The 27,677-nt window shown below is 43.0% G+C and overlaps 1 protein-coding gene across 1 annotated transcript in view; it reads left to right on the top strand.

The window, feature by feature from the left end:
- Positions 1-27,677, top strand: part of PDZRN4 (PDZ domain containing ring finger 4) — a 325,432-nt gene that overhangs the window by 87,250 nt on the left and 210,505 nt on the right. The window lies entirely within an intron of this gene.

Below are 27,677 nucleotides of genomic sequence, written 5' to 3'. Positions count from 1 at the left end.
TTAATCACTAAAAGCACGCTAATGTTTAACAGAGATGATAGAATCGATTCACAGCGTGAAATACATCTTTAGAGAATCAGACTGATATTGTACAATAAATAGAGAAGAGCATTGCCAGTGAGGAATTTAATACTCTCAACATAAGGTTTGAAAGTTTTAACGGTTCTTTGGTAATTTTCATCATGTAAAAATGGCAACGGAAATTAATACTAGGTTATCTATTATGTATTATTACTCAACAACTCATCATGAAAAGTAATGAGTTTCTTGCCAAAACGACGAGTAGACAAAAAAATATGGATTGCTCCTGAAATGTAAAATCTGATTTATGCAAAACATTAGCAGTAACTTGAAGATTGTAGGATTTCTTCTCAACCATTAGTTTGTGCTAAAAACAATACTGCTGCGCATCTACATGCTAATGTCAGTCATAGTGCCCTATTCTCGTAAAAGATTTTATTACATATATTACTAATGCCAACATGACTCGTCAATGAATATTTTCTTGATCATCTCTAATATGATCCCAAAACACACCTTTTTCACTTATTCACTGACTTGGAGCAAAACAGCACCTTACTTGTTCAATCGCTGATCCATTCAAACTCGTCTTTATTGAGGCTGTGCAGTGATGATGATGAATTAAAAAGGGCTTTAATGGTCAGTGACAGCTCCAGCAGTGGTGCCCCCCTGCGATCAAATATATATCACCCATCCTAGGTAAGAATTGACCATTGTTAAAAAAAACTTTATCACACTTTCTAAATTCTTTTAATGTTGGTTATTAGAAATGAGCGGACCCATGGAAGTTCCGGTTCTGGTAACTAATCCTAACATTTTTCCAAATTTCGGTTAGGGTACCAGAACTGTACCCAACCTTGAACCAAAACCTCAACCACATTGAAAACTATGGGGACCTGGACTTTTAGGCTGAAAAATTCTCTCTCTCTCTCTCTCTGCAACAGACTTTCCCTGGAACTCTGAACTTTGCAGCGGACATCCAGGAGAAGACTTTGGCATTTTGCTTGCCCGCTAACTCAGCAGTATTGTTGAAGCTCTGAAGTGGCTCACTGAGTGGAGTGGCAGTTGTGATGAGAAAGAGAAAGCCGTCCTCTTATAGCAGGCTTCTGTAAGTAAATCATCCTGAGCACTGCCCCGGCAGGTGGCAGACACTCCACCGCTCCTGGAGCCACTTCAGAGCTACGGATACCTATTCACCATTAAGGTAAATTACCTGACTTTATCCAGTATTAAGGTGTATTTTTTAGTATGATCCTGAAGCATTGCTCTGAGTGGCTATATATCTGAAACTTTGGGATTTTTTTTTACACTAAATGGATATTGTTTTCACAAATAACTGTACATTAATTTACTTAATCTTTTTCAACAACTTGAGTGGTGTGTTGTTTTGTTTTTTTGCAGCAAGTATCCCCGTTCTCCATTTTCACTTGCGCCTCCTATTTTTTATTTTGGTAAATAAGGAAACATGACTGTTTTGGTGTCACTGTACTGACAAGAAGAGTTATGGTGACAAGTGATTTTTACCATACAATGAATGCTGCAAAATTAACCCCTTAGGGACTGAGCAAATTTTGACCTCGATGACCAGGCCAAATTCTAGAAATCTGCCCAGAGTCACTTTACGAGGTAATAACTTTGGAACTCTTCATCAGATCCCAGTGATTCTGAGATTGTTTTTTGTGACATATTGTACTTTATGATAGTGGTAAAATTTGTTTGATGTGACTTGCGTTTATTCATGAAAATATCAAAATCTTGGTGAAATTATTTTTAAAAAAGTAAGGATGTTAAACCCAAAGTTATGACACAGAATTAGTTGACATTAGGACATCATTTTGAATACTGAAGGGGAAACTTTACCCCTTGTATCCCCTTGTCAGCTGCCTCTCACCCAGCCAAACCATCTCACACTTTGCATTGACAAAGGGCAGTATATCAAAACACAGTGTCAGAAAATTGAGATTATGGTTTGGCTTTTATACTAAATCATGTGGCAAGGCTCGATAAAGGGTCGATATTGACTTTTAGGATTGCTACTTCCAATTGGTGGCACTAGAGTTCTAGTCCTCATCCTCTCTGAAGAGACAATTTACATATTTAATTTCCCAGAGGATCATTGCAAGGCTTAAAAGTCTCCTCACCCTGGCATGGCAGGCTTGACATGTCACTTTCTGCAATGAGAAACGTTACCCCTTGGAGATTTTCTCTATTGCTTCTCCTGCAATTTTTTTTGCTTATTTCCCTCCTAAGATCTTTTCCTATTTTGTTACATTCAGGGTCTGGAGGTGTTCACATATACCAAATGTCTTTTGGGGTTCCTTTCTTTTCCTTCTGTCTTTCATATATGACTGTGTGAACACGTCTTTAGCCCTGTTTTTCACCCTCTGTCTGTGTGCATTACATTCTGTTATTGTGGCTTTGGGTTAATCTTTGTGTATAGTCGCGGGTGCAGTTAAGGACCCTGAGGGTCAGCCGACGTTGAGTGAGGTCACATTTGCGTAATTTAAGGGTGCCAACCTAAATAGTCAGGCTGGGACAAATCAGGGTCAGGTTAGGGTTTTACCTTGTCTGTATACAAACCTGTTTAACTTCTCCCATGGTTTGTTCATCAGCATGTGAGTCTTACAATTCAGTCATAACACCCTTTTTGGTGGCAGATGCCTGCAATGCTTGTTTTTAAAAGCAAGCAATGTAAAGGGAACATGTAGCTTTTGTTTATTACACTGAGAGGTGCTAAAATAATCCCTGTTTTGTAAATTTAAAATCCTTTGGTCTTTGCTAAATGAAGAAGAAATCGCTTTTTCACAAACTCTAAAAATAATCCCTTTATATAGGCAGCAGTAACAGGTCAGATGTCTTCAAAGTGAAGAAGCAATGACTCGTCATCAAGCCTTTGAAAAAAAATTATCCTAGTTTTCTAAGCTGTTTGAGGTTTGTGTTCCCTCTGGAGAGTCCACTTCACTGCAACAGTACAGTGTGTGAAGGTGTCTAGCAAAAGTGACAGTTACATCAATTGCTGAAGTATAGAACAGGACGAAGCAGTCAAGGAGATTTATGGTAGCATATGGCCAGAAATGTCAGCCCTAGCATCAGCATTACAGTTGATTGCAATATAAAACACAGTGAGAAGCAATGGCTGGCATTGGTGTGTATGGGCACTAGCTGTAGCCGGACTGCATAAAAATATGACAGGTTATGCAAGGAGATGGCTGGCAAGTTAAGACCAGCAATAGCATCCCCAGCAGCTGCAGTACAGAATAGATAACATGCTGGATAGGGAGTAGATGCCCAAGTAGAAGTGGGTCATTGGGACTGGTGGCAGCAGGACAATGTAGAAGACAACAGACTGGGTGACATGCAGATGGTGTGGACAATCTAATCAGCCATAGGTGAATTAAAATTGGCACTGATCCATGCCTAAATTGCTTTGACAAATGTATGATTCTGCACAGTGGCAGAGTATTATTATTATTTATTATTATAGCGCCATTTATTCCATGGTACTTTACATGTGAAAAGGGGTATACATAACAAAAACAAATACAATAATCTTGAACAAAACAAGTTACCGGACTGGTACATGAGAAGAGAGGACCCTGTCCGCGACAGCTCACAGTCTACAACCTACAAGAAAATAACCTGATCTGCTTTGGTGTTACAAAGCCACTGACATTGCTGAATTCCCTCTCTGACTGTAGACTGGAGACTGAATATATCAATATGTTGAAAGAAAATTGGAACAATTCCTACCACTTGATCAATATGCTGATCTAGATGTCCAAGGGATCAGGTCTCAGGGTACCTGCCAGAGTAAGTATGGCTAAATCTGGCTTCTCAACCAATACATTCTTGTTTGCAGAACAACATCAGCTTGACAAACTGGCAGATAAAACACCTGGCAAATATTGTCAAATATACTGTAGCTGCTGCTTCAACTATTTAGTGTATCTCTAGCACCTCCATAGGCGGACAGCAGACAGGGGTCTCCTGGTCAGCCATGTGGTTAGCCAGCATCCTCTCAGCAAAAGTTTCACTAAACGTGAAGCACAGCTTATCACTACAGTACACCAATTTAACTCTCTTGGAAGTTGGAAAATTTTTTCTAATTTTTATTTTTTTCTTATAGAGGGTTTAAAAACATGCCTATCTAATATCACTTTGCTTGTCATCCCAGAAGCATTCCAGAATATATCTGCCATACTCACTTGCACAATCGAGGGCCTAGTCGGTTAACTTTATTTTCTTTTAAATATCTTTTGATTAGTTTATCCCCTTAATCCCATATCATGTACTATCCCGTCGAGGTGACCTTGGACTTAATTCCCAGGGACGGGATAGTACATCATAGGCGATCGGCTGCGCTCAAGGGGGGAGCATGGCTGTTCGCCGCTGGGTGTCAGCTGATTATTACAGCTGACATCCGGCACATTAACCTAGGGACACTGGTATCAAACATGATCGCAGCGTTCTGGCGGCATAGGGAAGCATCGTGCAGGGAGGGGGCACCCTGCGTACTTCCCTGAGAAACTCGGAACAATGCAATGTGATCGCGTTGTTCAGAGGGTCTCCTATGTCCTCCTCCCTGCAGGCCCTGGATCCAAAATGGCCACAGGGCTCCTTCTGGCACTATAGCATGATGTCCCACCCTGGGACAAAGTAAGGCTGGAGTCACACTGCCTCACAAAAATCAGAATAAAAAGCGATAAAAAAGTCACGTGCCCGAAAATGGTACGAATTAAAACATCAACTCGTCCCGCAGAAAACAAGACTTCACATGACCAAAATATGGAGACTCAAAAACTATTTTTGCAATGAAAAGAGTCTATTGTGTGACAGCTGCCAATCCTAAAAATCCGCTAAAAACCCCACTATAAAAGTAAATCAAACCCCCCTTCATCAGTTAGGGAAAAATAATAAAATTAAAAAATGTACCTATTTCCATTTTCCCATTAGGGATAGAGTTAGGGTTGGGGCTAAAGTTAGGGTTAGGGTTGGGGAAAAAAGTTAGGGTTGGGGCTAAAGTTAGGGTTAGGGTTGGGGCAAAAGTTAGTGTGAGGATTGGGGCTAAATTTAGGGTTGGGGCTAAAGTTAGGGTTAAGGTTGGGGCTAAAGTTAGGGTTAAAGTTGGGGCTAAAGTTAGGGTGGGGGCTAAAGTTAGGGTTAGGCTTGGGGCTAAAGTTAGGGTTGAGGTTGGGGCCAAAGTTATGGTTAGGGTTTGGATTACATTTACATTTGGGATTAGGGTTGGGATTAGGGTTAGAGGTGTCAGGGTTAGGGGTGTGCTTAGGGTTATGGTTGGGATTAGGCCTAGGGGTGTGTTGTAGTGAGGGTTGTGGTTAGGGTTGGGTTTAGGGTTAGGGGCATGTTCGGGTTAGGGGTGTGGTTACGGTTATGGTTAGGTTTGGGATTAGGGTTAGGGGTGTGTTTGGGTTAGGGTTTCAGTTAGAATTGGGGGTTTTCCACTGTTGAGGCACATCAGGGGCTCTCCAAACGCAACATGGCGTCCGATATCAATTTCAGCTAATTGTGCGTTGAAAAAGTAAACCAGTGCTCCTTCCCTTCCGAGCTCTCCCGTGCACCAAAACAGGGGTTTACCCCAACATATGGGGTATCAGCGTACTCAGGACAAATTGGACAACAACTTTTGGGGTCCAATTTCTCTGGTTACTTTTGGGAAAATAAAAATTTGGGGGGCTAAAAAATCATTTTTGTGGGAAAAAAATGATTTTTTATTTTCTCGGCTCTGTGTTATAAAACTTCAAAGTTCTCACAACACATCTAGATAAGTTCCTTGGGGGTTTGGAGGAGGTTTGTATTTATTTTTTCATTTGTTATTTTTTTTATAGAATTGACTGAAAGGGAACCTGTCACCCCAAAAATCGAAGATGAGCTGCAGCCACCGGCATCAGGGGCTTATCTACAACATTCTGTAATGCTGTAGATAAGCCCCTGATGTATCCTGAAAGATGAGTAAAAGAGGTTACATTATACTCCCCTCTTTTTATTTAAGAAACTTACTGTTAAGTGTCGAGTTCCTGCCGTACACATGGGGGAATCTCTAACCATGTCCTCTGTGGTTTTCCATTTTTCCCCAGCCGCAGAGGAGCCTGCTCAGCAGATATGTCGGTCCCAGCATTTTGCCCAGGCTGATGCTGTGTGTCTGGTTACCACTGTCATTCCTGTTTCTGCTATTATAACCAACAGTGGTCAGCGACGAGCAGACGTTCCTGGGACTAAGTCTTTTTCTCAACTGAGCATGCCCATGGAATGACCTCCCATTGGAGCTCGGGGGTCACATGCCCAGGTCCTGAAGTGGCACTGATAGGTCCACAGGGAAGGTCCCAGAAGAACGCCACTATAAATGGTTTGCATGGCTGCTCGGCTATGCGCTAGTATAAAACTTATATCGTTTGTGTGTGGATGAGTGTATCAAAAGATTGTATCTGCACCAAAATGGTATCATTAAAAATGACAGCTTGGCACGCAGAAAATAAGCCCTCACCCAACCCGAGATCATGAAAAATGGAGATGTTACGGGTATCAGAAAATGGCACAATTTATTTTTTTTAACAAAGTTTGGAATTTTTTTCACCACTTAGATAAAAAAGAACCTAGACATTTTTGGTGTCTATGAACATGTAATGACCTGGAAAATCATAATGGAAGGTCAATTTTAGCATTTAGTGAACCAAGTAAAAAAGCCAAACAAAAAACAAGTGTGGGATTGCACTTTTTTACAATTTAACCGCACTTGGAATTTTTTTCCTGTTTTCTAGTACACAACATGGTAAAACCAATGGTGTCATTCAGAAGTACTCGTCCCACAAAAACAAGCCCTCACATGGCCATATTGGTGGAAAAATAAAAAAGTTACGGCTCTGAGAAGATGGGAACAAAAAACAAAAACACAAAACTGAAAAAAGCTCAGGGGTTAAGGGGTTAAACAAACATAAGAATGAACTCAAAACAAACTAACAAGCTACAACCAGGAGACAGAGGTCCAACTGGAGGCAAGACACAGAGGAGGAGGTGGACAGTGAAGGTGGAAGAGGTGGAAGAGGAGGTAACATAGTAACATCATAACATAGTTAGTAAGGCCAAAAAAAGACATTTGTCCATCCAGTTCAGCCTATATTCCATCATAATAAATCCCCAGATCTACGTCCTTCTACAGAACCTAATAATTGTATGATACAATATTGTTCTGCTCCAGGAAGATATCCAGGCCTCTCTTGAACCCCTCGACTGAGTTTGCCATCACCACCTCCTCAGGCAAGCAATTCCAGATTCTCACTGCCCTAACAGTAAAGAATCCTCATCTATGTTGGTGGAAAAACCTTCTCTCCTCCAGACGCAAAGAATGCCCCCTTGTGCCCATCACCTTCCATGGTATAAACAGATCCTCAGAAAGATATTTGTATTGTCCCCTTATATACTTATACATGGTTATTAGATCGCCCCTCAGTCGTCTTTTTTCTAGACTAAATAATCCTAATTTTGCTAATCTATCTGGGTATTGTAGTTCTCCCATCCCCTTTATTAATTTTGTTGCCCTCCTTTGTACTCTCTCTAGTTCCATTATATCCTTCCTGAGCACCGGTGCCCAAAACTGGACACAGTACTCCATGTGCGGTCTAACTAGGGATTTGTACAGAGGCAGTATAATGCTCTCATCATGTGTATCCAGACCTCTTTTAATGCACCCCATGATCCTGTTTGCCTTGGAAGCTGCTGCCTGGCACTGGCTGCTCCAGGTAAGCTTATCATTAACTAGGATCCCCAAGTCCTTCTCCCTGTCAGATTTACCCAGTGGTTTCCCGTTCAGTATGTAATGGTGATATTGATTCCTTCTTCCCATGTGTATAACCTTACATTTATCATTGTTAAACCTCATCTGCCACCTTTCAGCCCAAGGTAGCAAACTATTTTATTTTTTATTTGGGGATGAGGAGCAAAAAAGAAATGAATGGCAAATAGAGTTGAATACTGGCTGGATGCAGCTGGTATAGTTGTCTAGTCATCGAAAGGTACGGGTAAGTCATGGGAGATCCATGCTTGGTTCACTTTAAAGAATGTTAGTTTTCCCACATTGGATGTGGACAGGCACATCTCCCTGTCTGTGATCACACCCCCTGCCATGCTAAACACACTTTTCAACAGTACACTTTCCATAGGGCAGGCAAGTACCTCTAAGGCAAGGGCAAGCTCAGACCATGTTTCCAATATGGAGACCCAGAAGATAAATAGTGAAGACCCATCATTTAGTACATGGAGAGATGTGGGCAGGTATTCTTCATCATGTTGTTGTATCGCTGCCTCCTGCTAATAACGACCATATCAGAAGATGGTGCTAGATGCTGGGGAATGCTCATAAAGCTTTGCCACATTTTAGCCATACAAACCCTGCCTTCCGAGGTGATGACAGTGCTTCGGCTTCCTTTTTTGCATCTACCTTGATCTTCTGCTGATCCCCGCTGTCAGGTGGGAAAGGCATCAGTAGTTTCTTTACCAGCATGTGGTTGTATTCACGCATCTTTGTATTCATGTACGTGGTTTTGCAGCACACTACTTGCACTAATCATAGCAGAATGGAGGCAGGACTCGTGATCCAGCATTTAAACAGGTCAGGTCAAGTGGTGTGCTGGCCATTCACAGCCATGCTAATACTTGGCATAGCTGTGATGTGTCAGGATGTGTCCATGACTTAAAAAGCTTGTTGATAGACTGTGCTGCAGCATTTCAACAAACTTTTAGGCATCCAAACCCGAACAGCAAACAGGACATCCTGTTAAAAGTCTGTGCTTGGATTTCTTTACCGGACACTAGCTGTCCGGAATAAACCCCGAACTTTACAGTACAGGTTCGCTCATTACTAACCAAGAATTGTGCATGTGATATAAATATTGCTGTCCTACGGTAAAAAATTGAATAACTTGTTTGTTACATTTGCTATGTAGTCTTTCAAAAACCAGTACAATATAAACAGTGAAAATGGTGGATTGATGCACAGATTATTTTACAGAGTTATGGATGATCATGAGGTTGTAATGAGTCTAAAAAATGTATTTGATATATTGCCTGTCTTTTAGCAAGCTTTCATGAAACTAAGAAAATTAACATACTTGTGTCAGTAATTAATTATTTATCACATATTCTATAATTTATAATATAATTAACAACTTTCCAAATATAGTAACAAAAGCAATTCACAAACTTGCACAGAAACAACTTCAAAGTCAAACATACAGTGGGGCAAAAAAGTATTTAGTCAGTCAGCAATAGTGCAAGTTCCACCACTTAAAAAGATGAGAGGCGTCTGTAATTTACATCATAGGTAGACCTCAACTATGGGAGACAAACTGAGAAAAAAAAATCCAGAAAATCACATTGTCTGTTTTTTTATAATTTTTTTTGCATTTTATGGTGGAAAATAAGTATTTGGTCAGAAACAAACAATCAAGATTTCTGGCTCTCACAGACCTGTAACTTATTCTTTAAGAGTCTCCTCTTTCCTCCACTCATTACCTGTAGTAATGGCACCTGTTTAAACTTGTTATCAGTATAAAAAGACACCTGTGCACACCCTCAAACAGTCTGACTCCAAACTCCACTATGGTGAAGACCAAAGAGCTGTCAAAGGACACCAGAAACAAAATTGTAGCCCTGCACCAGGCTGGGAAGACTGAATCTGCAATAGCCAACCAGCTTGGAGTGAAGAAGTCAACAGTTGGCGCAATAATTAGAAAATGGAAGACATACAAGACCACTGATAATCTCCCTCGATCTGGGGCTCCACGCAAAATCCCACCACGTGTGGTCAGAATGATCACAAGAACGGTGAGCAAAAATCCCAGAACCACGCGGGGGGACCTAGTGAATGAACTGCAGAGAGCTGGGACCAATGTAACAAGGCCTACCATAAGTAACACACTACGCCACCATGGACTCAGATCCTGCAGTGCCAGACGTGTCCCACTGCTTAAGCCAGTACATGTCCGGGCCCGTCTGAAGTTTGCTAGAGAGCATTTGGATGATCTAGAGGAGTTTTGGGAGAATGTCCTATGGTCTGATGAAACCAAACTGGAACTGTTTGGTAGAAACACAACTTGTCGTGTTTGGAGGAAAAAGAATACTGAGTTGCATCCATCAAACACCATACCTACTGTAAAGCATGGTGGTGGAAACATCATGCTTTGGGGCTGTTTCTCTGCAAAGGGGCCAGGACGACTGATCCGGGTACATGAAAGAATGAATGGGGCCATGTATCGTGAGATTTTGAGTGCAAACCTCCTTCCATCAGCAAGGGCATTGAAGATGAAACGTGGCTGGGTCTTTCAACATGACAATGATCCAAAGCACACCGCCAGGGCAACGAAGGAGTGGCTTCGTAAGAAGCATTTCAAGATCCTGGAGTGGCCTAGCCAGTCTCCAGATCTCAACCCTATAGAAAACCTTTGGAGGGAGTTGAAAGTCCGTGTTGCCAAGCGAAATGCCAAAAACATCACTGCTCTAGAGGAGATCTGCATGGAGGAATGGGCCAACATGCCAACAACAGTGTGTGGCAACCTTGTGAAGACTTACAGAAAATGTTTGACCTCTGTCATTGCCAACAAAGGATATATTACAAAGTATTGAGATGAAATTTTGTTTCTGACCAAATACTTATTTTCCACCATAATATGCAAATAAATTGTTAAAAAATCAGACAATGTGATTTTCTGGATTTTTTTTTCTCAGTTTGTCTCCCATAGTTGAGGTCTACCTATGATGTAAATTACAGACGCCTCTCATCTTTTTAAGTGGTGGAACTTGCACTATTGCTGACTGACTAAATACTTTTTTGCCCCACTGTATATAGTAGGATTGCAGTAGCATCGTACATAATGAAGAGGCAGCGACCCACAAAGTACCAACACAAAAGTCTCTTTAATGTGTTTTCCTCACAGCATTAAAGTCCAATTCACACAAATGCATATAACTTCAGTGTATATTATCAGTGTTCAGTTCACACCAGTTCATAGCAATACATATCATATGGCTTTAGATTTGCAGTCCCTAAACAGGCCAGACTTCACTTGTCCAGTTTCCCTGGGTGACCTGTTATGATAAGGTAATTCAGTACCACAATGGATATAGAGGTCAGAGCACATTCAGTGACCTGACAATAACCCAAAAACATAGAACGAGCTCTGAGACGTGGGAACTTTGCTGACCGCAATCCCTAATCCTCTCCAACCACACTAGAGGCAGCCGTGCATTGCGCCTAACGCTCCCTATGCAACTCGGCACAGCCTGAGAAACTAGCTAGCCTGAAGATAGAAAATAAGCCTACCTTGCCTCAGAGAAATACCCCAAAGGAAAAGGCAGCCCCCACATATAATGACTGTGAGTTAAGATGAAAAGACAAACGTAGAGATGAAATAGATTTAGCAAAGTGAGGCCCGACTTTCTGAACAGAGCGAGGGTAGGAAAGGTAACTTTGCGGTCAACACAAAACCCTACAAAAACCATGCAAAAGGGGCAAAAAGACCCTCCGTACCGAACTAACGGCACGGAGGTACACCCTCTGCGTCCCAGAGCTTCCAGCAAGCAGGAAAAACAAATAGACAAGCTGGACAGAAAAAAACAGCAAACAAAATAGCAAAGTAGAACTTAGCTATGCAGAGCAGCAGGCCACAGGAACGATCCAGGAGGAAACAGGTCCAATACTAGAACATTGACTGGAGGCCAGGATCAAAGCACTAGGTGGAGTTAAATAGAGCAGCACCTAACGACTTCACCACATCACCTGAGGAAGGAAACTCAGAAGCCGCAGTACCACTTTCCTCCACCAACGGAAGCTCACAGAGAGAATCAGCCGAAGTACCACTTGTGACCACAGGAGGGAGCTCTGCCACAGAATTCACAACAGTGACCGCACGCCATATTACATCCGTCTCTTTTGGGCACAGGACATCCACCTCCAGGCACAGGACTGGGCATGAGATAAGGCATCCATATGACCATGTCACATCCCTGCCCAAAACAACATTTTCAGTTTCTCCTGCCAATACCTCTAGGGGGAGCCTATCGGGATTACACTCTGATCCAAATTTGGCAACCCCTATGGCAGGTATCTCAACATTTTCGGTTCTACGCCCAACACAGTACATAAACACAATCTCTGCTGCAACTGCAGCACCTCTTGCTGCTGCTGCCAGAACTGCAGCTCCTGCTGCTGCAGAACCTCTTGCTGCACAGACTTTGTGGACCTGCCAATCCACAGCAAATCTTTGTAACCCCACCGAGTTACGGCCAGAAGCCTTCAATCTTCGTGGCCCCTCTGAGCCACAGCAAGCCGTCTTGAAAAAAATTTTTCCAGCAGATTTTGTACAATGCTATGCAGCACGCTTTGGGGTATGCCTCAGTTCACATTGCCCACATTCTTTCCACCATATGTAAGATTGTAGTAGCATCGTACATAGTGAAGAGGCAGTTACCCACAAAGTTCCAACACAAAAGTCTCTTTTGTGATTTCCTCACAGCACTAAAGTCCAATTCACACAAATGCATATAACTTCAGTGTATATTCTCAGTGATCAGTTAATAGCAATACATATCATATGGCTTTAGATTTGCAGTACTTAAACAGGCCAGACTTCACTTGTCCAGTTTTCCTGGGTGACCACACGCCATATTACAGTCTACATACACACAGCCTCATATGTTGCAAACACTACACATGCCAGCCCCCTCCGACTAGTTCCCGTGGGTGCATCACTGTATCTGTCTCTTACAGTCTGTTTACTCACATAGCCATACTCAGCCCAGGATATCCTCCAGTTAGCAGTTGGGCACAATATCCACCTGTTTGCAATCGTTACACATGCTAGTCCTCTTTTGGGCACAGGACATCCACCTCCAGGCACAGGACTGTCCATATCCGACTCCTTCGGGCACAGGACATCCACCCCCGGGCACAGGACTGTACACATCCGAGACCAGTATCTCGGATGACTTGCATCACTGTATACGCTGGGGGTGCTAGGCTATTCAGCTGCCCTTGGGGCTGGCTCTACTGGCCTGTGCCTCCATGCACTCAGCCAGTGCTCTGCAGGCCTCTGATCTACACACCAGCACACCCCTGACTGATACTGAGGTGACACCTGACACACCCATACTTCTTACTGCAGGCTTTTTAATACACAAACCTGTGGCCTTCAGCTACATGGAAAACCTGGATTGGAAATCCATGACTCCCATGCACACCTATGGACTTCATCCGTCTGCATGCACAACCTGGGGAGAAGACACGGCGACCCCTACCTGTGACATGAGTCACTGCCTCACTATATATATATCTACTATATAATTGTCTAAGGGTCACTTCCGTCTTTCTGTCTGTCCTTCTGTCTGTCATGGATATTCATTGGTCGCAGCCTCTGTCTGTCATGGAATTCAAGTCACTGATTGGTCTCGCCAGCTGCCTGTCATGGCTGCCGCGACCAATCAGTAACGGCCACAGTCCGAGTAGTCCCTCCCTACTCCCCTGCACTCAGCGCCCGCTCCATACTCCCCGCAGTCACCGCTCACACAGGGTTAATGCCAGTGGTAACGGACCGCGTTATGCCGTTACAACCGCTATTAACCCTGGGTGACCAAGTTTTTACTATTGATGCTGCCTATGCAGCATCAATAGTAACATAGTAACATAGTAACATAGTTAGTAAGGCCGAAAAAAGACATTTGTCCATCCAGTTCAGCCTATATTCCATCATAATAAATCCCCAGATCTACGTCCTTCTACAGAACCTAATTGTATGATACAATATTGTTCTGCTCCAGGAAGACATCCAGGCCTCTCTTGAACCCCTCGACTGAGTTCGCCATCACCACCTCCTCAGGCAAGCAATTCCAGATTCTCACTGCCCTAACAGTAAAGAATCCTCTTCTATGTTGGTGGAAAAACCTTCTCTCCTCCAGACGCAAGGAATGCCCCCTTGTGCCCGTCACCTTCCTTGGTATAAACAGATCCTCAGCGAGATATTTGTATTGTCCCCTTATATACTTATACATGGTTATTAGATCGCCCCTCAGTCGTCTTTTTTCTAGACTAAATAATCCTAATTTTGCTAATCTATCTGGGTATTGTAGTTCTCCCATCCCCTTTATTAATTTTGTTGCCCTCCTTTGTACTCTCTCTAGTTCCATTATATCCTTCCTGAGCACCGGTGCCCAAAACTGGACACAGTACTCCATGTGCGGTCTAACTAGGGATTTGTACAGAGGCAGTATAATGCTCTCATCATGTGTATCCAGACCTCTTTTAATGCACCCCATGATCCTGTTTGCCTTGGCAGCTGCTGCCTGGCACTGGCTGCTCCAGGTAAGTTTATCATTAACTAGGATCCCCAAGTCCTTCTCCCTGTCAGATTTACCCAGTGGTTTCCCATTCAGTGTGTAATGGTGACATTGATTCCTTCTTCCCATGTGTATAACCTTACATTTATCATTGTTAAACCTCATCTGCCACCTTTCAGCCCAAGTTTACAACTTATCCAGATCCATCTGTAGCAGAATACTATCTTCACTTGTATTAACTGCTTTACATAGTTTTGTATCATCTGCAAATATCGATATTTTACTGTGTAAACCTTCTACCAGATCATTAATGAATATGTTGAAGAGAACAGGTCCCAATACTGACCCCTGCGGTACCCCACTGGTCACAGCGACCCAGTTAGAGACTATACCATTTATAACCACCCTCTGCTTTCTATCACTAAGCCAGTTACTAACCCATTTACACACAATTTCCCCCAGACCAAGCATTCTCATTTTGTGTACCAACCTCTTGTGCGGCACGGTATCAAACGCTTTGGAAAAATCGAGATATACCACGTCCAATGACTCACCGTGGTCCAGCCTATAGCTTACCTCTTCATAAAAACTGATTAGATTGGTTTGACAGGAGCGATTTCTCATAAACCCATGCTGATATGGAGTTAAACAGTTATTCTCATTGAGATAATCCAGAATAACATCCCTCAGAAACCCTTCAAATATTTTACCAACAATAGAGGTTAGACTTACTGGCCTATAATTTCCAGGTTCACTTTTAGAGCCCTTTTTGAATATTGGCACCACATTTGCTATGCGCCAATCCTGCGGAACAGACCCTGTCACTATAGAGTCCCTAAAAATAAGAAATAATGGTTTATCTATTACATTACTTAGTTCTCTTAGTACTCGTGGGTGTATGCCATCCGGACCCGGAGATTTATCTATTTTAATCTTATTTAGCCGGTTTCGCACCTCTTCTTGGGTTAGATTGGTGACCCTTAATATAGGGTTTTCATTGTTTCTTGGGATTTCACCTAGCATTTCATTTTCCACTGTGAATACCGTGGAGAAGAAGGTGTTTAATATGTTAGCTTTTTCCTCGTCATCTACAACCATTCTTTCCTCACTATTTTTTAAGGGGCCTACATTTTCAGTTTTTATTCTTTTACTATTGATATAGTTGAAGAACAGTTTGGGATTAGTTTTACTCTCCTTAGCAATGTGCTTCTCTGTTTCCTTTTTGGCAGCTTTAATTAGTTTTTTAGATAAAGTATTTTTCTCCCTATAGTTTTTTAGAGCTTCAATGGTGCCATCCTGCTTTAGTAGTGCAAATGCTTTCTTTTTACTGTTAATTGCCTGTCTTACTTCTTTGTTTAGCCACATTGGGTTTTTCCTATTTCTAGTCCTTTTATTCCCACAAGGTATAAACCGCTTACACTGCCTATTTAGGATGTTCTTAAACATTTCCCATTTATTATCTGTATTCTTATTTCTGAGGATATTGTCCCAGTCTACCAGATTAAGGGCATCTCTAAGCTGGTCAAACTTTGCCTTCCTAAAGTTCAGTGTTTTTGTGACTCCCTGACAAGTCCCCCTAGTGAAAGACAGGTGAAACTGTACAATATTGTGGTCGCTATTTCCTAGATGCCCGACCACCTGCAGATTTGTTATTCTGTCAGGTCTATTAGATAGTATTAGGTCTAAAAGTGCTGCTCCTCTGGTTGGATTCTGCACCAATTGTGAAAGATAATTTTTCTTGGTTATTAGCAGAAACCTGTTGCCTTTATGGGTTTCACAGGTTTCTGTTTCCCAGTTAATATCCGGGTAGTTAAAGTCCCCCATAACCAGGACCTCATTATGGGTTGCAGCTTCATCTATCTGCTTTAGAAGTAGACTTTCCATGGTTTCTGTTATATTTGGGGGTTTGTAACAGACCCCAATGAGAATTTTGTTACCATTTTTCCCTCCATGAATTTCGACCCATATGGACTCGACATCCTCATTTCCTTCGCTAATATCCTCCCTTAAAGTGGACTTTAGACAAGACTTTACATAGAGACAAACCCCTCCTCCTCTCCGATTTTTACGATCCTTTCTAAACAGACTGTAACCCTGTAAGTTAACTGCCCAGTCATAGCTTTCATCTAACCATGTCTCGGTTATTCCCACTATGTCAAAGTTACCTGTAGATATTTCTGCTTCTAGTTCTTCCATCTTGTTTGTCAGGCTTCTGGCGTTTGCAAGCATGCAGTTTAGAGGATTTTGTTTTGTTCCAATCTCCTCGCTGTGGATTGTTTTAGAAATGTTCTTACCTCCCTTCTGAGAATGTTTTCCTGGATCTTCTTTGTTCAAGTCTAGTGTTTTTCTTCCCGTCCCCTCTTCTTCTAGTTTAACGCCCTCCTGATGAGTGTAGCGAGTCTTCTGGCGAATGTGTGTTTCCCAGGTTTGTTGAGGTGTAGTCCGTCTCTGGCGAGGAGTCCATCGTACAAGTAATTCACGCCGTGGTCCAGGAATCCGAATCCTTGTTGTCTGCACCATCGTCTTAGCCAGTTGTTTGCATCAAGGATCCTGTTCCATCTCCTGGTGCCATGCCCGTCTACTGGAAGGATAGAAGAAAAAACTACCTGTGCATCCAGTTCCTTTACTTTCTTCCCCAACTCTTCAAAGTCTTTGCAGATTGTCGGTAGGTCCTTCCTTGCCGTGTCATTGGTGCCAACATGTATCAGAAGAAATGAGTGGACGTCCTTGGAGTTGAAGAGCTTTGGTATCCTATCGGTCACATCCTTGATCATTGCACCTGGAAGGCAGCATACTTCTCTTGCAGTTATGTCCGGTCTGCAGATGGCTGCTTCTGTGCCTCTCAGTAGTGAGTCTCCCACCACCACCACTCTTCGTTGCTTCTTGGCTGTACTTTTTGCTGTCACTTGTTGCTGTGTGCCCTTTTCTTTTTTGCTTGCTGGTATTGCTTCATCCTTAGGTGTGCCATCTTCATCCTCTACAAAGATTTGATATTGGTTCTTCAGTTGTGTGGTTGGTGATTTCTCCATGGTCTTCTTGCTTCTTTTGGTCACATGCTTCCACTCATCTGCTTTTGGAGGTTCTCTGACACTTTTTTCACCTTCTGTGACCAGTAGAGATGCTTCTGTTCTGTCTAGAAAGTCTTCATTCTCTTTGATGAGTTTCAAAGTTGCTATTCTTTCTTCCAGACCCCGCACCTTTTCTTCTAAAAGGGCCACTAGTCTACACTTCTGACAGGTGAAATTTAATTCTTCTTCTGGTCGATCTGTGAACATGTAGCACATGCTGCAGCTCACCATGTAGGTTGTCACATCTGCCATGTTGCTCCTAGATCCTGCTGACTTGCTGTGTGTTTTCCTTCTTGTGTAATCTACTCAGCCAAGCTCTCTTGCAATAATGTCCTACAGGCAAAAATTCTTTCTAAGCAGCTGGTCCCGGCTGTACCCAACGATCTTCTAGCTTAGGGAGACTCTTCGCTTTCCCAGAAGGCACCTGGAATATGCAAATTAGCCTCCTCAAGCTTGAATCCCTGGTTTGGTGATTCTTTCTAAGCAGCTGGTCCCGGCTGTACCCAACGATCTTCTAGCTTAGGGAGACTCTTCGCTTTCCCAGAAGGCACCTGGAATATGCAAATTAGCCTCCTCAAGCTTGAATCCCTGGTTAAAAATAATTAAAAAAAATAAAAAATCATCATATACTCACCCTCCGGCGCCTTTCCCGCTCCTCGCTCCTACGGTGCTAAAGATGGTATGCGACAAGGACCTTACATGACGTCACGGTCATGCGACCGTGACATCATCACAGGTCCTGCTGTTGTGAATTCTGTGGCTGAATTCACTCCTGTGGTCACAAGTGGTACTGCAGCTTCTGAGCTTCCTCCCTCAGGTGTTCTGGTGAGCTCGTTAACTGCTTCATTACTTAACTCCGCCTGATGCTGCTATCCTTGCTCCTTGTCAATGTTTCAGTGTTGGATCTGAGCTTCTCCTGATTGTTCCTGTGACCTGCTGCTCTGTATAGCTAAGTGCCTTTTGCTTTTTTGTTGCTTTTTTTCTGTCCAGCTTGTCTTTTGTTTTGCTGGAAGCTCTGAGACGCAAAGGGTGTACCGCCGTGCCGTTAGTTCGGCACGGTGGGTTTTTTTTGCCCCCTTTGCGTGGTTTTGTTTTAGGGTTTTTTGTAGACTGCAAAGTTCGCTTTACTGTCCTCGCTCTGTCCTAGAATATCGGGCCCCACTTTGCTGAATCTATTTCATCCCTACGTTTTGTCTTTTCATCTTACTCACAGTCATTATATGTGGGGGGCTGCCTTTTCTTTTGGGGAATTTCTCTGGGGCAAGTCAGGCCTATTTTTCTATCTTCAGGCTAGCTAGTTTCTTAGGCTGTGCCGAGTTGCCTAGGTAGTTGTTAGGCGCAATCCACAGCCGCTTTTAGTTGTGTTTAGGATAGGATCAGGTGTGCAGTCTACAGAGTTTCCACGTCTCAGAGCTCGTTCTTGTATTTTTGGGTATTTGTCAGATCACTGTGTGCGCTCTGATCGCTAAGCACACTGTGTTTATGGATTGCCTTCATAACACCTGTCATTAGCAAACATAACAGTACAAGGAGCCAAACTAATGATTCTCAATAGAGGGAAAGAAAAAGTTCTGACATCATTTTTTTTTTTTTTTTTTCTGCTCTGTGTTCACTTTTTTTTTCCCCCTAGACATTTGGGTGATTCTGGACACAGGTGTGGACATGGATATTCAGGGTCTGTGCTCTTCAATGGATAATCTCGTTATAAATGTACAAAAAATTCAAGATACTATTGATCAGAAATCTATGTTAGAACCAAGAATTCCTATTCCTGATTTGTTTTTTGGAGATAGAACTAAGTTTCTAAGTTTCAAAAATAATTGTAAGCTATTTCTGGCCTTGAAACCTCATTCTTCTGGTAATCCTATTCAACAGGTTTTGATTATTATTTCTTTTTTGCGCGGCGACCCTCAAGACTGGGCATTTTCTCTTGCGCCAGGAGACCCTGCATTGAGTAGTGTCGATGCGTTTTTCCTGGCGCTCGGATTGCTGTACGATGAGCCTAATTCAGTGGATCAGGCTGAGAAAAATTTGCTGGCTTTGTGCCAGGGTCAGGATGATATAGAAGTATATTGTCAGAAATTTAGGAAATGGTCAGTACTCACTCAGTGGAATGAATCTGCGCTGGCAGCATTGTTCAGAAAGGGTCTCTCTGAGGCTCTTAAGGATGTCATGGTGGGATTTCCTATGCCTGCTGGTTTGAATGAGTCTTTGTCTTTGGCCATTCAGATCGGTCGACGCTTGCGCGAGCGTAAATCTGTGCACCATTTGGCGGTACTGCCTGAGGTTAAACCTGAGCCTATGCAGTGCGATAGGACTATGACTAGAGTTGAACGGCAGGAATACAGACGTCTGAATGGTCTGTGTTTCTACTGTGGTGATTCCACTCATGCTATTTCTGATTGTCCTAAGCGCACTAAGCGGTCCGCTATGTCTGCCGTCATTGGTACTGTACAGTCCAAATTCCTTCTGTCCATTACCTTGATATGCTCTTTGTCGTCGTTTTCTGTCATGGCGTTTGTGGATTCGGGCGCTGCCCTGAATCTGATGGATTTGGATTATGCTAAACGTTGTGGGTTTTTCTTGGAGCCTTTGCGGTGTCCTATTCCATTGAGAGGAATTGATGCTACACCTTTGGCCAAGAATAAACCTCAATACTGGGCCCAGCTGACCATGTGCATGGCTCCTGCACATCAGGAAGTTATTCGCTTTCTGGTGTTGCATAATCTGCATGATGTGGTCGTGTTGGGGTTGCCATGGCTACAAACCCATAATCCAGTATTGGATTGGAATTCCATGTCGGTATCCAGCTGGGGTTGTCAGGGGGTACATGGTGATGTTCCATTTTTGTCGATTTCGTCATCCACCCCTTCTGAGGTCCCAGAGTTCTTGTCTGATTATCAGGATGTATTTGAAGAGCCCAAGTCCGATGCTCTACCTCCGCATAGGGATTGTGATTGTGCTATCAATTTGATTCCTGGTAGTAAATTCCCTAAAGGTCGATTATTTAATTTATCCGTGCCCGAACACGCCGCTATGCGCAGTTATGTGAAGGAATCCCTGGAGAAGGGACATATTCGCCCATCGTCATCACCACTGGGAGCAGGGTTCTTCTTTGTAGCCAAGAAGGATGGTTCGCTGAGACCGTGTATTGATTACCGCCTTCTTAATAAGATCACTGTTAAATTTCAGTATCCCTTGCCATTGTTATCTGACTTGTTTGCTCGGATTAAGGGGGCTAGTTGGTTCACTAAGATAGATCTTCGTGGTGCGTATAATCTGGTGAGAATCAGGCAAGGAGATGAATGGAAAACTGCATTCAATACGCCCGAGGGTCATTTTGAGTATCTAGTGATGCCGTTCGGACTTGCCAATGCTCCATCTGTGTTTCAGTCTTTTATGCATGACATCTTCCGTGAGTATCTGGATAAATTCCTGATTGTTTACTTGGATGACATTTTGATCTTCTCAGATGATTGGGAGTCTCATGTGAAGCAGGTCAGAATGGTTTTTCAGGTCCTGCGTGCTAACTCTTTGTTTGTGAAGGGATCAAAGTGTCTCTTCGGTGTGCAGAAAGTTTCATTTTTGGGGTTCATCTTTACCCCTTCTACTATCGAGATGGATCCAGTTAAGGTCCAAGCCATCCAGGATTGGATTCAGCCGACATCTCTGAAAAGTCTGCAAAAGTTCCTGGGCTTTGCTAATTTTTATCGTCGCTTCATCTGTAATTTTTCTAGCATTGCCAAACCATTGACCGATTTGACCAAGAAGGGTGCTGATTTGGTTAATTGGTCTTCTGCTGCTGTGGAAGCTTTTCAGGAGTTGAAGCGTCGTTTTTGTTCTGCCCCTGTGTTGTGTCAGCCAGATGTTTCTCTTCCGTTCCAGGTCGAGGTTGATGCTTCTGAGATTGGAGCAGGGGCGGTTTTGTCACAGAGAGGTTCTGATTGCTCAGTGATGAAACCATGTGCTTTCTTTTCCAGGAAGTTTTCGCCCGCTGAGCGTAATTATGATGTGGGCAATCGAGAGTTGCTGGCCATGAAGTGGGCATTCGAGGAGTGGCATCATTGGCTTGAAGGAGCTAAGCATCGCGTGGTGGTATTGACTGATCATAAGAACTTGACTTATCTCGAGTCTGCCAAGCGCTTGAATCCTAGACAGGCCCGTTGGTCGTTATTTTTTGCCCGCTTCGACTTTGTGATTTCGTACCTTCCGGGCTCTAAAAATGTGAAGGCGGATGCTCAGTCTAGGAGTTTTGTGCCCGACTCTCCGGGTTTATCTGAGCCAGCGGGTATCCTCAAGGAAGGAGTCATTGTGTCTGCCATCTCCCCTGATTTGCGGCGGGTGCTGCAAAAATTTCAGGCGAATAAACCTGATCGTTGTCCAGCAGAGAAACTGTTCGTCCCTGATAGGTGGACTAATAAACTTATCTCTGAACTTCATTGTTCGGTGTTGGCTGGTCATCCTGGAATCATTGGTACCAGAGAGTTAGTGGCTAGATCCTTCTGGTGGCCATCTCTGTCACGGGATGTACGTACTTTTGTGCAGTCCTGTGGGATTTGTGCTAGGGCTAAGCCCTGCTGTTCTCGTGCCAGTGGGTTGCTTTTGCCCTTGCCGGTCCCAAAGAGGCCTTGGACACATATTTCGATGGATTTCATTTCTGACCTTCCCGTTTCTCAAAAGATGTCAGTCATTTGGGTGGTCTGTGATCGCTTTTCTAAAATGGTCCATCTGGTGCCCTTGGCTAAATTGCCTTCCTCCTCTGATTTGGTACCTTTGTTCTTTCAGCATGTGGTTCGGTTGCATGGCATTCCTGAGAATATTGTTTCTGACAGAGGTTCCCAGTTTGTTTCAAGGTTTTGGCGAGCCTTTTGTGGTAGGATGGGCATTGACCTATCCTTTTCCTCGGCTTTCCATCCTCAGACTAATGGCCAGACCGAACGAACCAATCAGACCTTGGAAACATATCTGAGATGTTTTGTTTCTGCAGACCAGGATGATTGGGTGTCCTTTTTGCCGTTGGCTGAGTTCGCCCTTAATAATCGGGCCAGCTCGGCTACCTTGGTTTCTCCATTTTTTTGCAATTCTGGGTTCCATCCTCGTTTCTCTTCAGGACAGGTTGAGTCTTCGGACTGTCCTGGTGTGGATTCTGTGGTGGATAGGTTGCAGCAGATCTGGACTCAGGTAGTGGACAATTTGATCTTGTCCCAGGAGAAAGCTCAACTTTTCGCTAATCGCAGACGCCGTGTGGGTCCCCGACTTCGTGTTGGGGATCTGGTTTGGTTATCTTCTCGTCATATTCCTATGAAGGTTTCCTCTCCTAAATTTAAACCTCGTTTTATTGGTCCGTATAGGATTTCTGAGGTTCTCAATCCTGTGTCTTTTCGTTTGACCCTCCCAGACTCCTTTTCCATACATAATGTATTCCATAGGTCGTTGCTGCGGAGATACGTGGCACCTATGGTTCCATCTGTTGAGCCTCCTGCCCCGGTTTTGGTGGAGGGGGAATTGGAGTATATTGTGGAGAAGATTTTGGATTCTCGTGTTTCTAGACGGAAACTCCAGTATCTGGTTAAATGGAAGGGTTATGCTCAGGAAGATAATTCCTGGGTTTTTGCCTCTGATGTTCATGCTTCCGATCTTGTTCGTGCCTTTCATGCGGCTCATCCTGGTCGGCCTGGGGGCTCTGATGAGGGTTCGGTGACCCCTCCTCAAGGGGGGGGTACTGTTGTGAATTCTGTGGCTGAATTCACTCCTGTGGTCACAAGTGGTACTGCAGCTTCTGAGCTTCCTCCCTCAGGTGTTCTGGTGAGCTCGTTAACTGCTTCATTACTTAACGCCACCTGATGCTGCTATCCTTGCTCCTTGTCAATGTTTCAGTGTTGGATCTGAGCTTCTCCTGATTGTTCCTGTGACCTGCTGCTCTGTATAGCTAAGTGCCTTTTGCTTTTTTGTTGCTTTTTTTCTGTCCAGCTTGTCTTTTGTTTTGCTGGAAGCTCTGAGACGCAAAGGGTGTACCGCCGTGCCGTTAGTTCGGCACGGTGGGTTTTTTTTGCCCCCTTTGCGTGGTTTTGTTTTAGGGTTTTTTGTAGACTGCAAAGTTCGCTTTACTGTCCTCGCTCTGTCCTAGAATATCGGGCCCCACTTTGCTGAATCTATTTCATCCCTACGTTTTGTCTTTTCATCTTACTCACAGTCATTATATGTGGGGGGCTGCCTTTTCCTTTGGGGAATTTCTCTGGGGCAAGTCAGGCCTATTTTTCTATCTTCAGGCTAGCTAGTTTCTTAGGCTGTGCCGAGTTGCCTAGGTAGTTGTTAGGCGCAATCCACAGCCGCTTTTAGTTGTGTTTAGGATAGGATCAGGTGTGCAGTCTACAGAGTTTCCACGTCTCAGAGCTCGTTCTTGTATTTTTGGGTATTTGTCAGATCACTGTGTGCGCTCTGATCGCTAAGCACACTGTGTTTATGGATTGCCTTCATAACACCTGTCATTAGCAAACATAACATCCTGCGCGCCTGCGAGACAAGGACCTTCCATGACGTCACGGTCATGTGACCATGACGTCATCATAGGGCCTGCGCGAGAAGGACCTGCCATGACGTCACGGTCATGTGACCACGACGTCATCACACCCTGGGACCGAAAGCTGGCGACAGAACTTCAAGGGGCTCTCGGATCTGAAGGTGAGTATGTTTATTTTTTATTTTTTAACCTGTGACATACGTTGCTGGGCAACATACTACATAGCTGTGCAATATACTACGTCGCTGTGCAATATACTTTGTGGCTCTGTGCTGTACACTACATCACTGGGCAATATACTATGTGACTGGGCAATATACTACGTCACTGGGCAATATACTACGTAACTGGGCAATATACTACGTAACTGGTCAATATGCTCTGTGCTGTATACTACGTGGCTGGGCAATATACTACATGGATGGGCAATATATTGCGTGTCTGGGCAATATACTATGTGGCTCTGTGCTGTATACTACGTCACTGGGCAATATACTACGTGGCTCTATGCTGTATACTATGTCACTGGGCAATATATTACGTGGCTCTGCTGTACGTCGCTGGGCAATATACTACGTAACTGGGCAATATACTACGTAACTGGGCAATATACTACGTGGCTGGGCAATATGCTCTGTGCAATATACTATGTGGCTGGGCAATATAGTACGTGACTGAGCAATATACTACGTGGGCTGTGCAATATACTACGTGCCTGGCAATATACTACGTGGGCTGTGCAATATACTACATGGCTGGGCAATATACTACGTGGCTGGGCAATATAGTACGTGGGCTGTGCAATATACTACGCGGCTGGGCAATATACTACGTGTCTGGGCAATATACTACGTCGCTGGACAATATACTATGTCGCTGGGCAATATACTACATGGCTGGGCAATATACTACGTGGACATGCATATTCTAGAATACCCGATGCGTTAGAATTGGGCCACCATCTAGTATATATATATATATATATATATATATATATATATATATATATATATTTATATGTTAGATAAGGCATTTAGATTGGGAGTCTTACTGAGGATGCAATGAATCCTTTTCAAAACTTTGTACAATAATGCTGCCTTTATCTATTTCAATATCATATATTTAAACTTTTTTTAATCTATGCTCAGAAATTGATTATATTGTTTGTTTTATCTACTTTCCTTTCAAATAAAAAACTATGCACATGGGAAAGACTTTTTTTTTTCCAACAGGAGGAGGCTAATGGACAGGTCTGCTCTCATGCTCCTCCATAATTGTAAATGGGATGGTGTTCACCAGTAAAAAATAGTATGAAGAGATTGAGACACCCTTCTGGCACTGTCACTTCTACTTTCACATAAATCTTTGGATATTTTCAAATCAAAAATAATATCACGGTCTTCCAACATGTTTCAAAGAGGGATTTCATTACATCAATAGGAGAGGGAGGAGGTACTTCGGTAATGAAACAGTATCGCTGTAAAACTTTCAGACTAAAAACATGAAAACATTCTTCATTCGAAAATATGCTGCAATTTTTCAAAGATTTCAATGAATTTAAAAGTGAGAAAGGTGTTTTTTTTTCTTGGCAAACTCACCTGGCTTTGTTATATAGACCACATTCTAAAAATCCCTATTAACTGCTTCTCACTACCAATTCACAAATACCAGAGTTTGCTTATGGTCACACCAGCATGCACTCGCTAAGCTCCATCATGTTGTCTACTTTTCGAGTCTTGCACTAAACACTCTGGTTACTGTTGCATGCTGTAACATTTAACTTATCTACCTATTAGCAATATCTACCAACCTTTTGGTGATAATAGACTGTGCACAAATTGTAGAATAGTCTTATTTTCCAATGTGTGAACAACTTAAAAGGTAACTGAACTTTCAAGTAACTTTTCAGAATAAGCCGTCTTATAGAAATAGCTCATTTTTGACGGTGATATGACCTGTATTCTGTATTTTTACAAGTTTTCCCCTCTGCAGACCACATCTCTTAATTTGCAATGGACTCTGCTGCTAGTTCTCTTCCACCTGCTCAATACTCTCTCCCGTACACTGCACGGCCATGGAGATAGATTCATGCCCATTCATCCTTTCTGGCAAACAGAGAGAAACAGCAGCAGCATAACATAGTAACATAGTAACATAGTTAGTAAGGCCGAAAAAAGACATTTGTCCATCCAGTTCAGCCTATATTCCATCATAATAAGTCCCCAGATCTACGTCCTTCTACAGAACCTAATTGTATGATACAATATTGTTCTGCTCCAGGAAGACATCCAGGCCTCTCTTGAACCCCTCGACTGAGTTTGCCATCACCACCTCCTCAGGCAAGCAATTCCAGATTCTCACTGCCCTAACAGTAAAGAATCCTCTTCTATGTTGGTGGAAAAACCTTCTCTCCTCCAGACGCAAAGAAAGCCCCCTTGTGCCCGTCACCTTCCTTGGTATAAACAGATCCTCAGCGAGATATTTGTATTGTCCCCTTATATACTTATACATGGTTATTAGATCGCCCCTCAGTCGTCTTTTTTCTAGACTAAATAATCCTAATTTCGCTAATCTATCTGGGTATTGTAGTTCTCCCATCCCCTTTATTAATTTTGTTGCCCTCCTTTGTACTCTCTCTAGTTCCATTATATCCTTCCTGAGCACCGGTGCCCAAAACTGGACACAGTACTCCATGTGCGGTCTAACTAGGGATTTGTACAGAGGCAGTATAATGCTCTCATCATGTGTATCCAGACCTCTTTTAATGCACCCCATGATCCTGTTTGCCTTGGCAGCTGCTGCCTGGCACTGGCTGCTCCAGGTAAGTTTATCATTAACTAGGATCCCCAAGTCCTTCTCACTGTCAGATTTACCCAGTGGTTTCCCATTCAGTGTGTAATGGAGACATTGATTCCTTCTTCCCATGTGTATAACCTTACATTTATCATTGTTAAACCTCATCTGCCACCTTTCAGCCCAAGTTTCCAACTTATCCAGATCCATCTGTAGCAGAATACTATCTTCTCTTGTATTAACTGCTTTACATAGTTTTGTATCATCTGCAAATATCGATATTTTACTGTGTAAACCTTCTACCAGATCATTAATGAATATGTTGAAGAGAACAGGTCCCAATACCGACCCCTGCGGTACCCCACTGGTCACAGCGACCCAGTTAGAGACTATACCATTTATAACCACCCTCTGCTTTCTATCACTAAGCCAGTTACTAACCCATTTACACACATTTTCCCCCAGACCAAGCATTCTCATTTTGTGTACCAACCTCTTGTGCGGCACGGTATCAAACGCTTTGGAAAAATCGAGATATACCACGTCCAATGACTCACCGTGGTCCAGCCTATAGCTTACCTCTTCATAAAAACTGATTAGATTGGTTTGACAGGAGCGATTTCTCATAAACCCATGCTGATATGGAGTTAAACAGTTATTCTCATTGAGATAATCCAGAATAACATCCCTCAGAAACCCTTCAAATATTTTACCAACAATAGAGGTTAGACTTACTGGCCTATAATTTCCAGGTTCACTTTTAGAGCCCTTTTTGAATATTGGCACCACATTTGCTATGCGCCAATCCTGCGGAACAGACCCTGTCGCTATAGAGTCCCTAAAAAAAGAATTTATATTGCAGTCCTGTGCTGTGTGTATGTGAATCCTGCTCTAGATTTAGATATAACACACACACATATATATATATATATATA

Source organism: Ranitomeya imitator, chromosome 4 (assembly GCF_032444005.1).
Source record: "Ranitomeya imitator isolate aRanImi1 chromosome 4, aRanImi1.pri, whole genome shotgun sequence".
NCBI lineage: Eukaryota > Metazoa > Chordata > Amphibia > Anura > Dendrobatidae > Ranitomeya > Ranitomeya imitator.
Note: the sequence above shows the minus strand (reverse complement) of the source record. Positions and strands in the feature narration are given on the sequence as shown.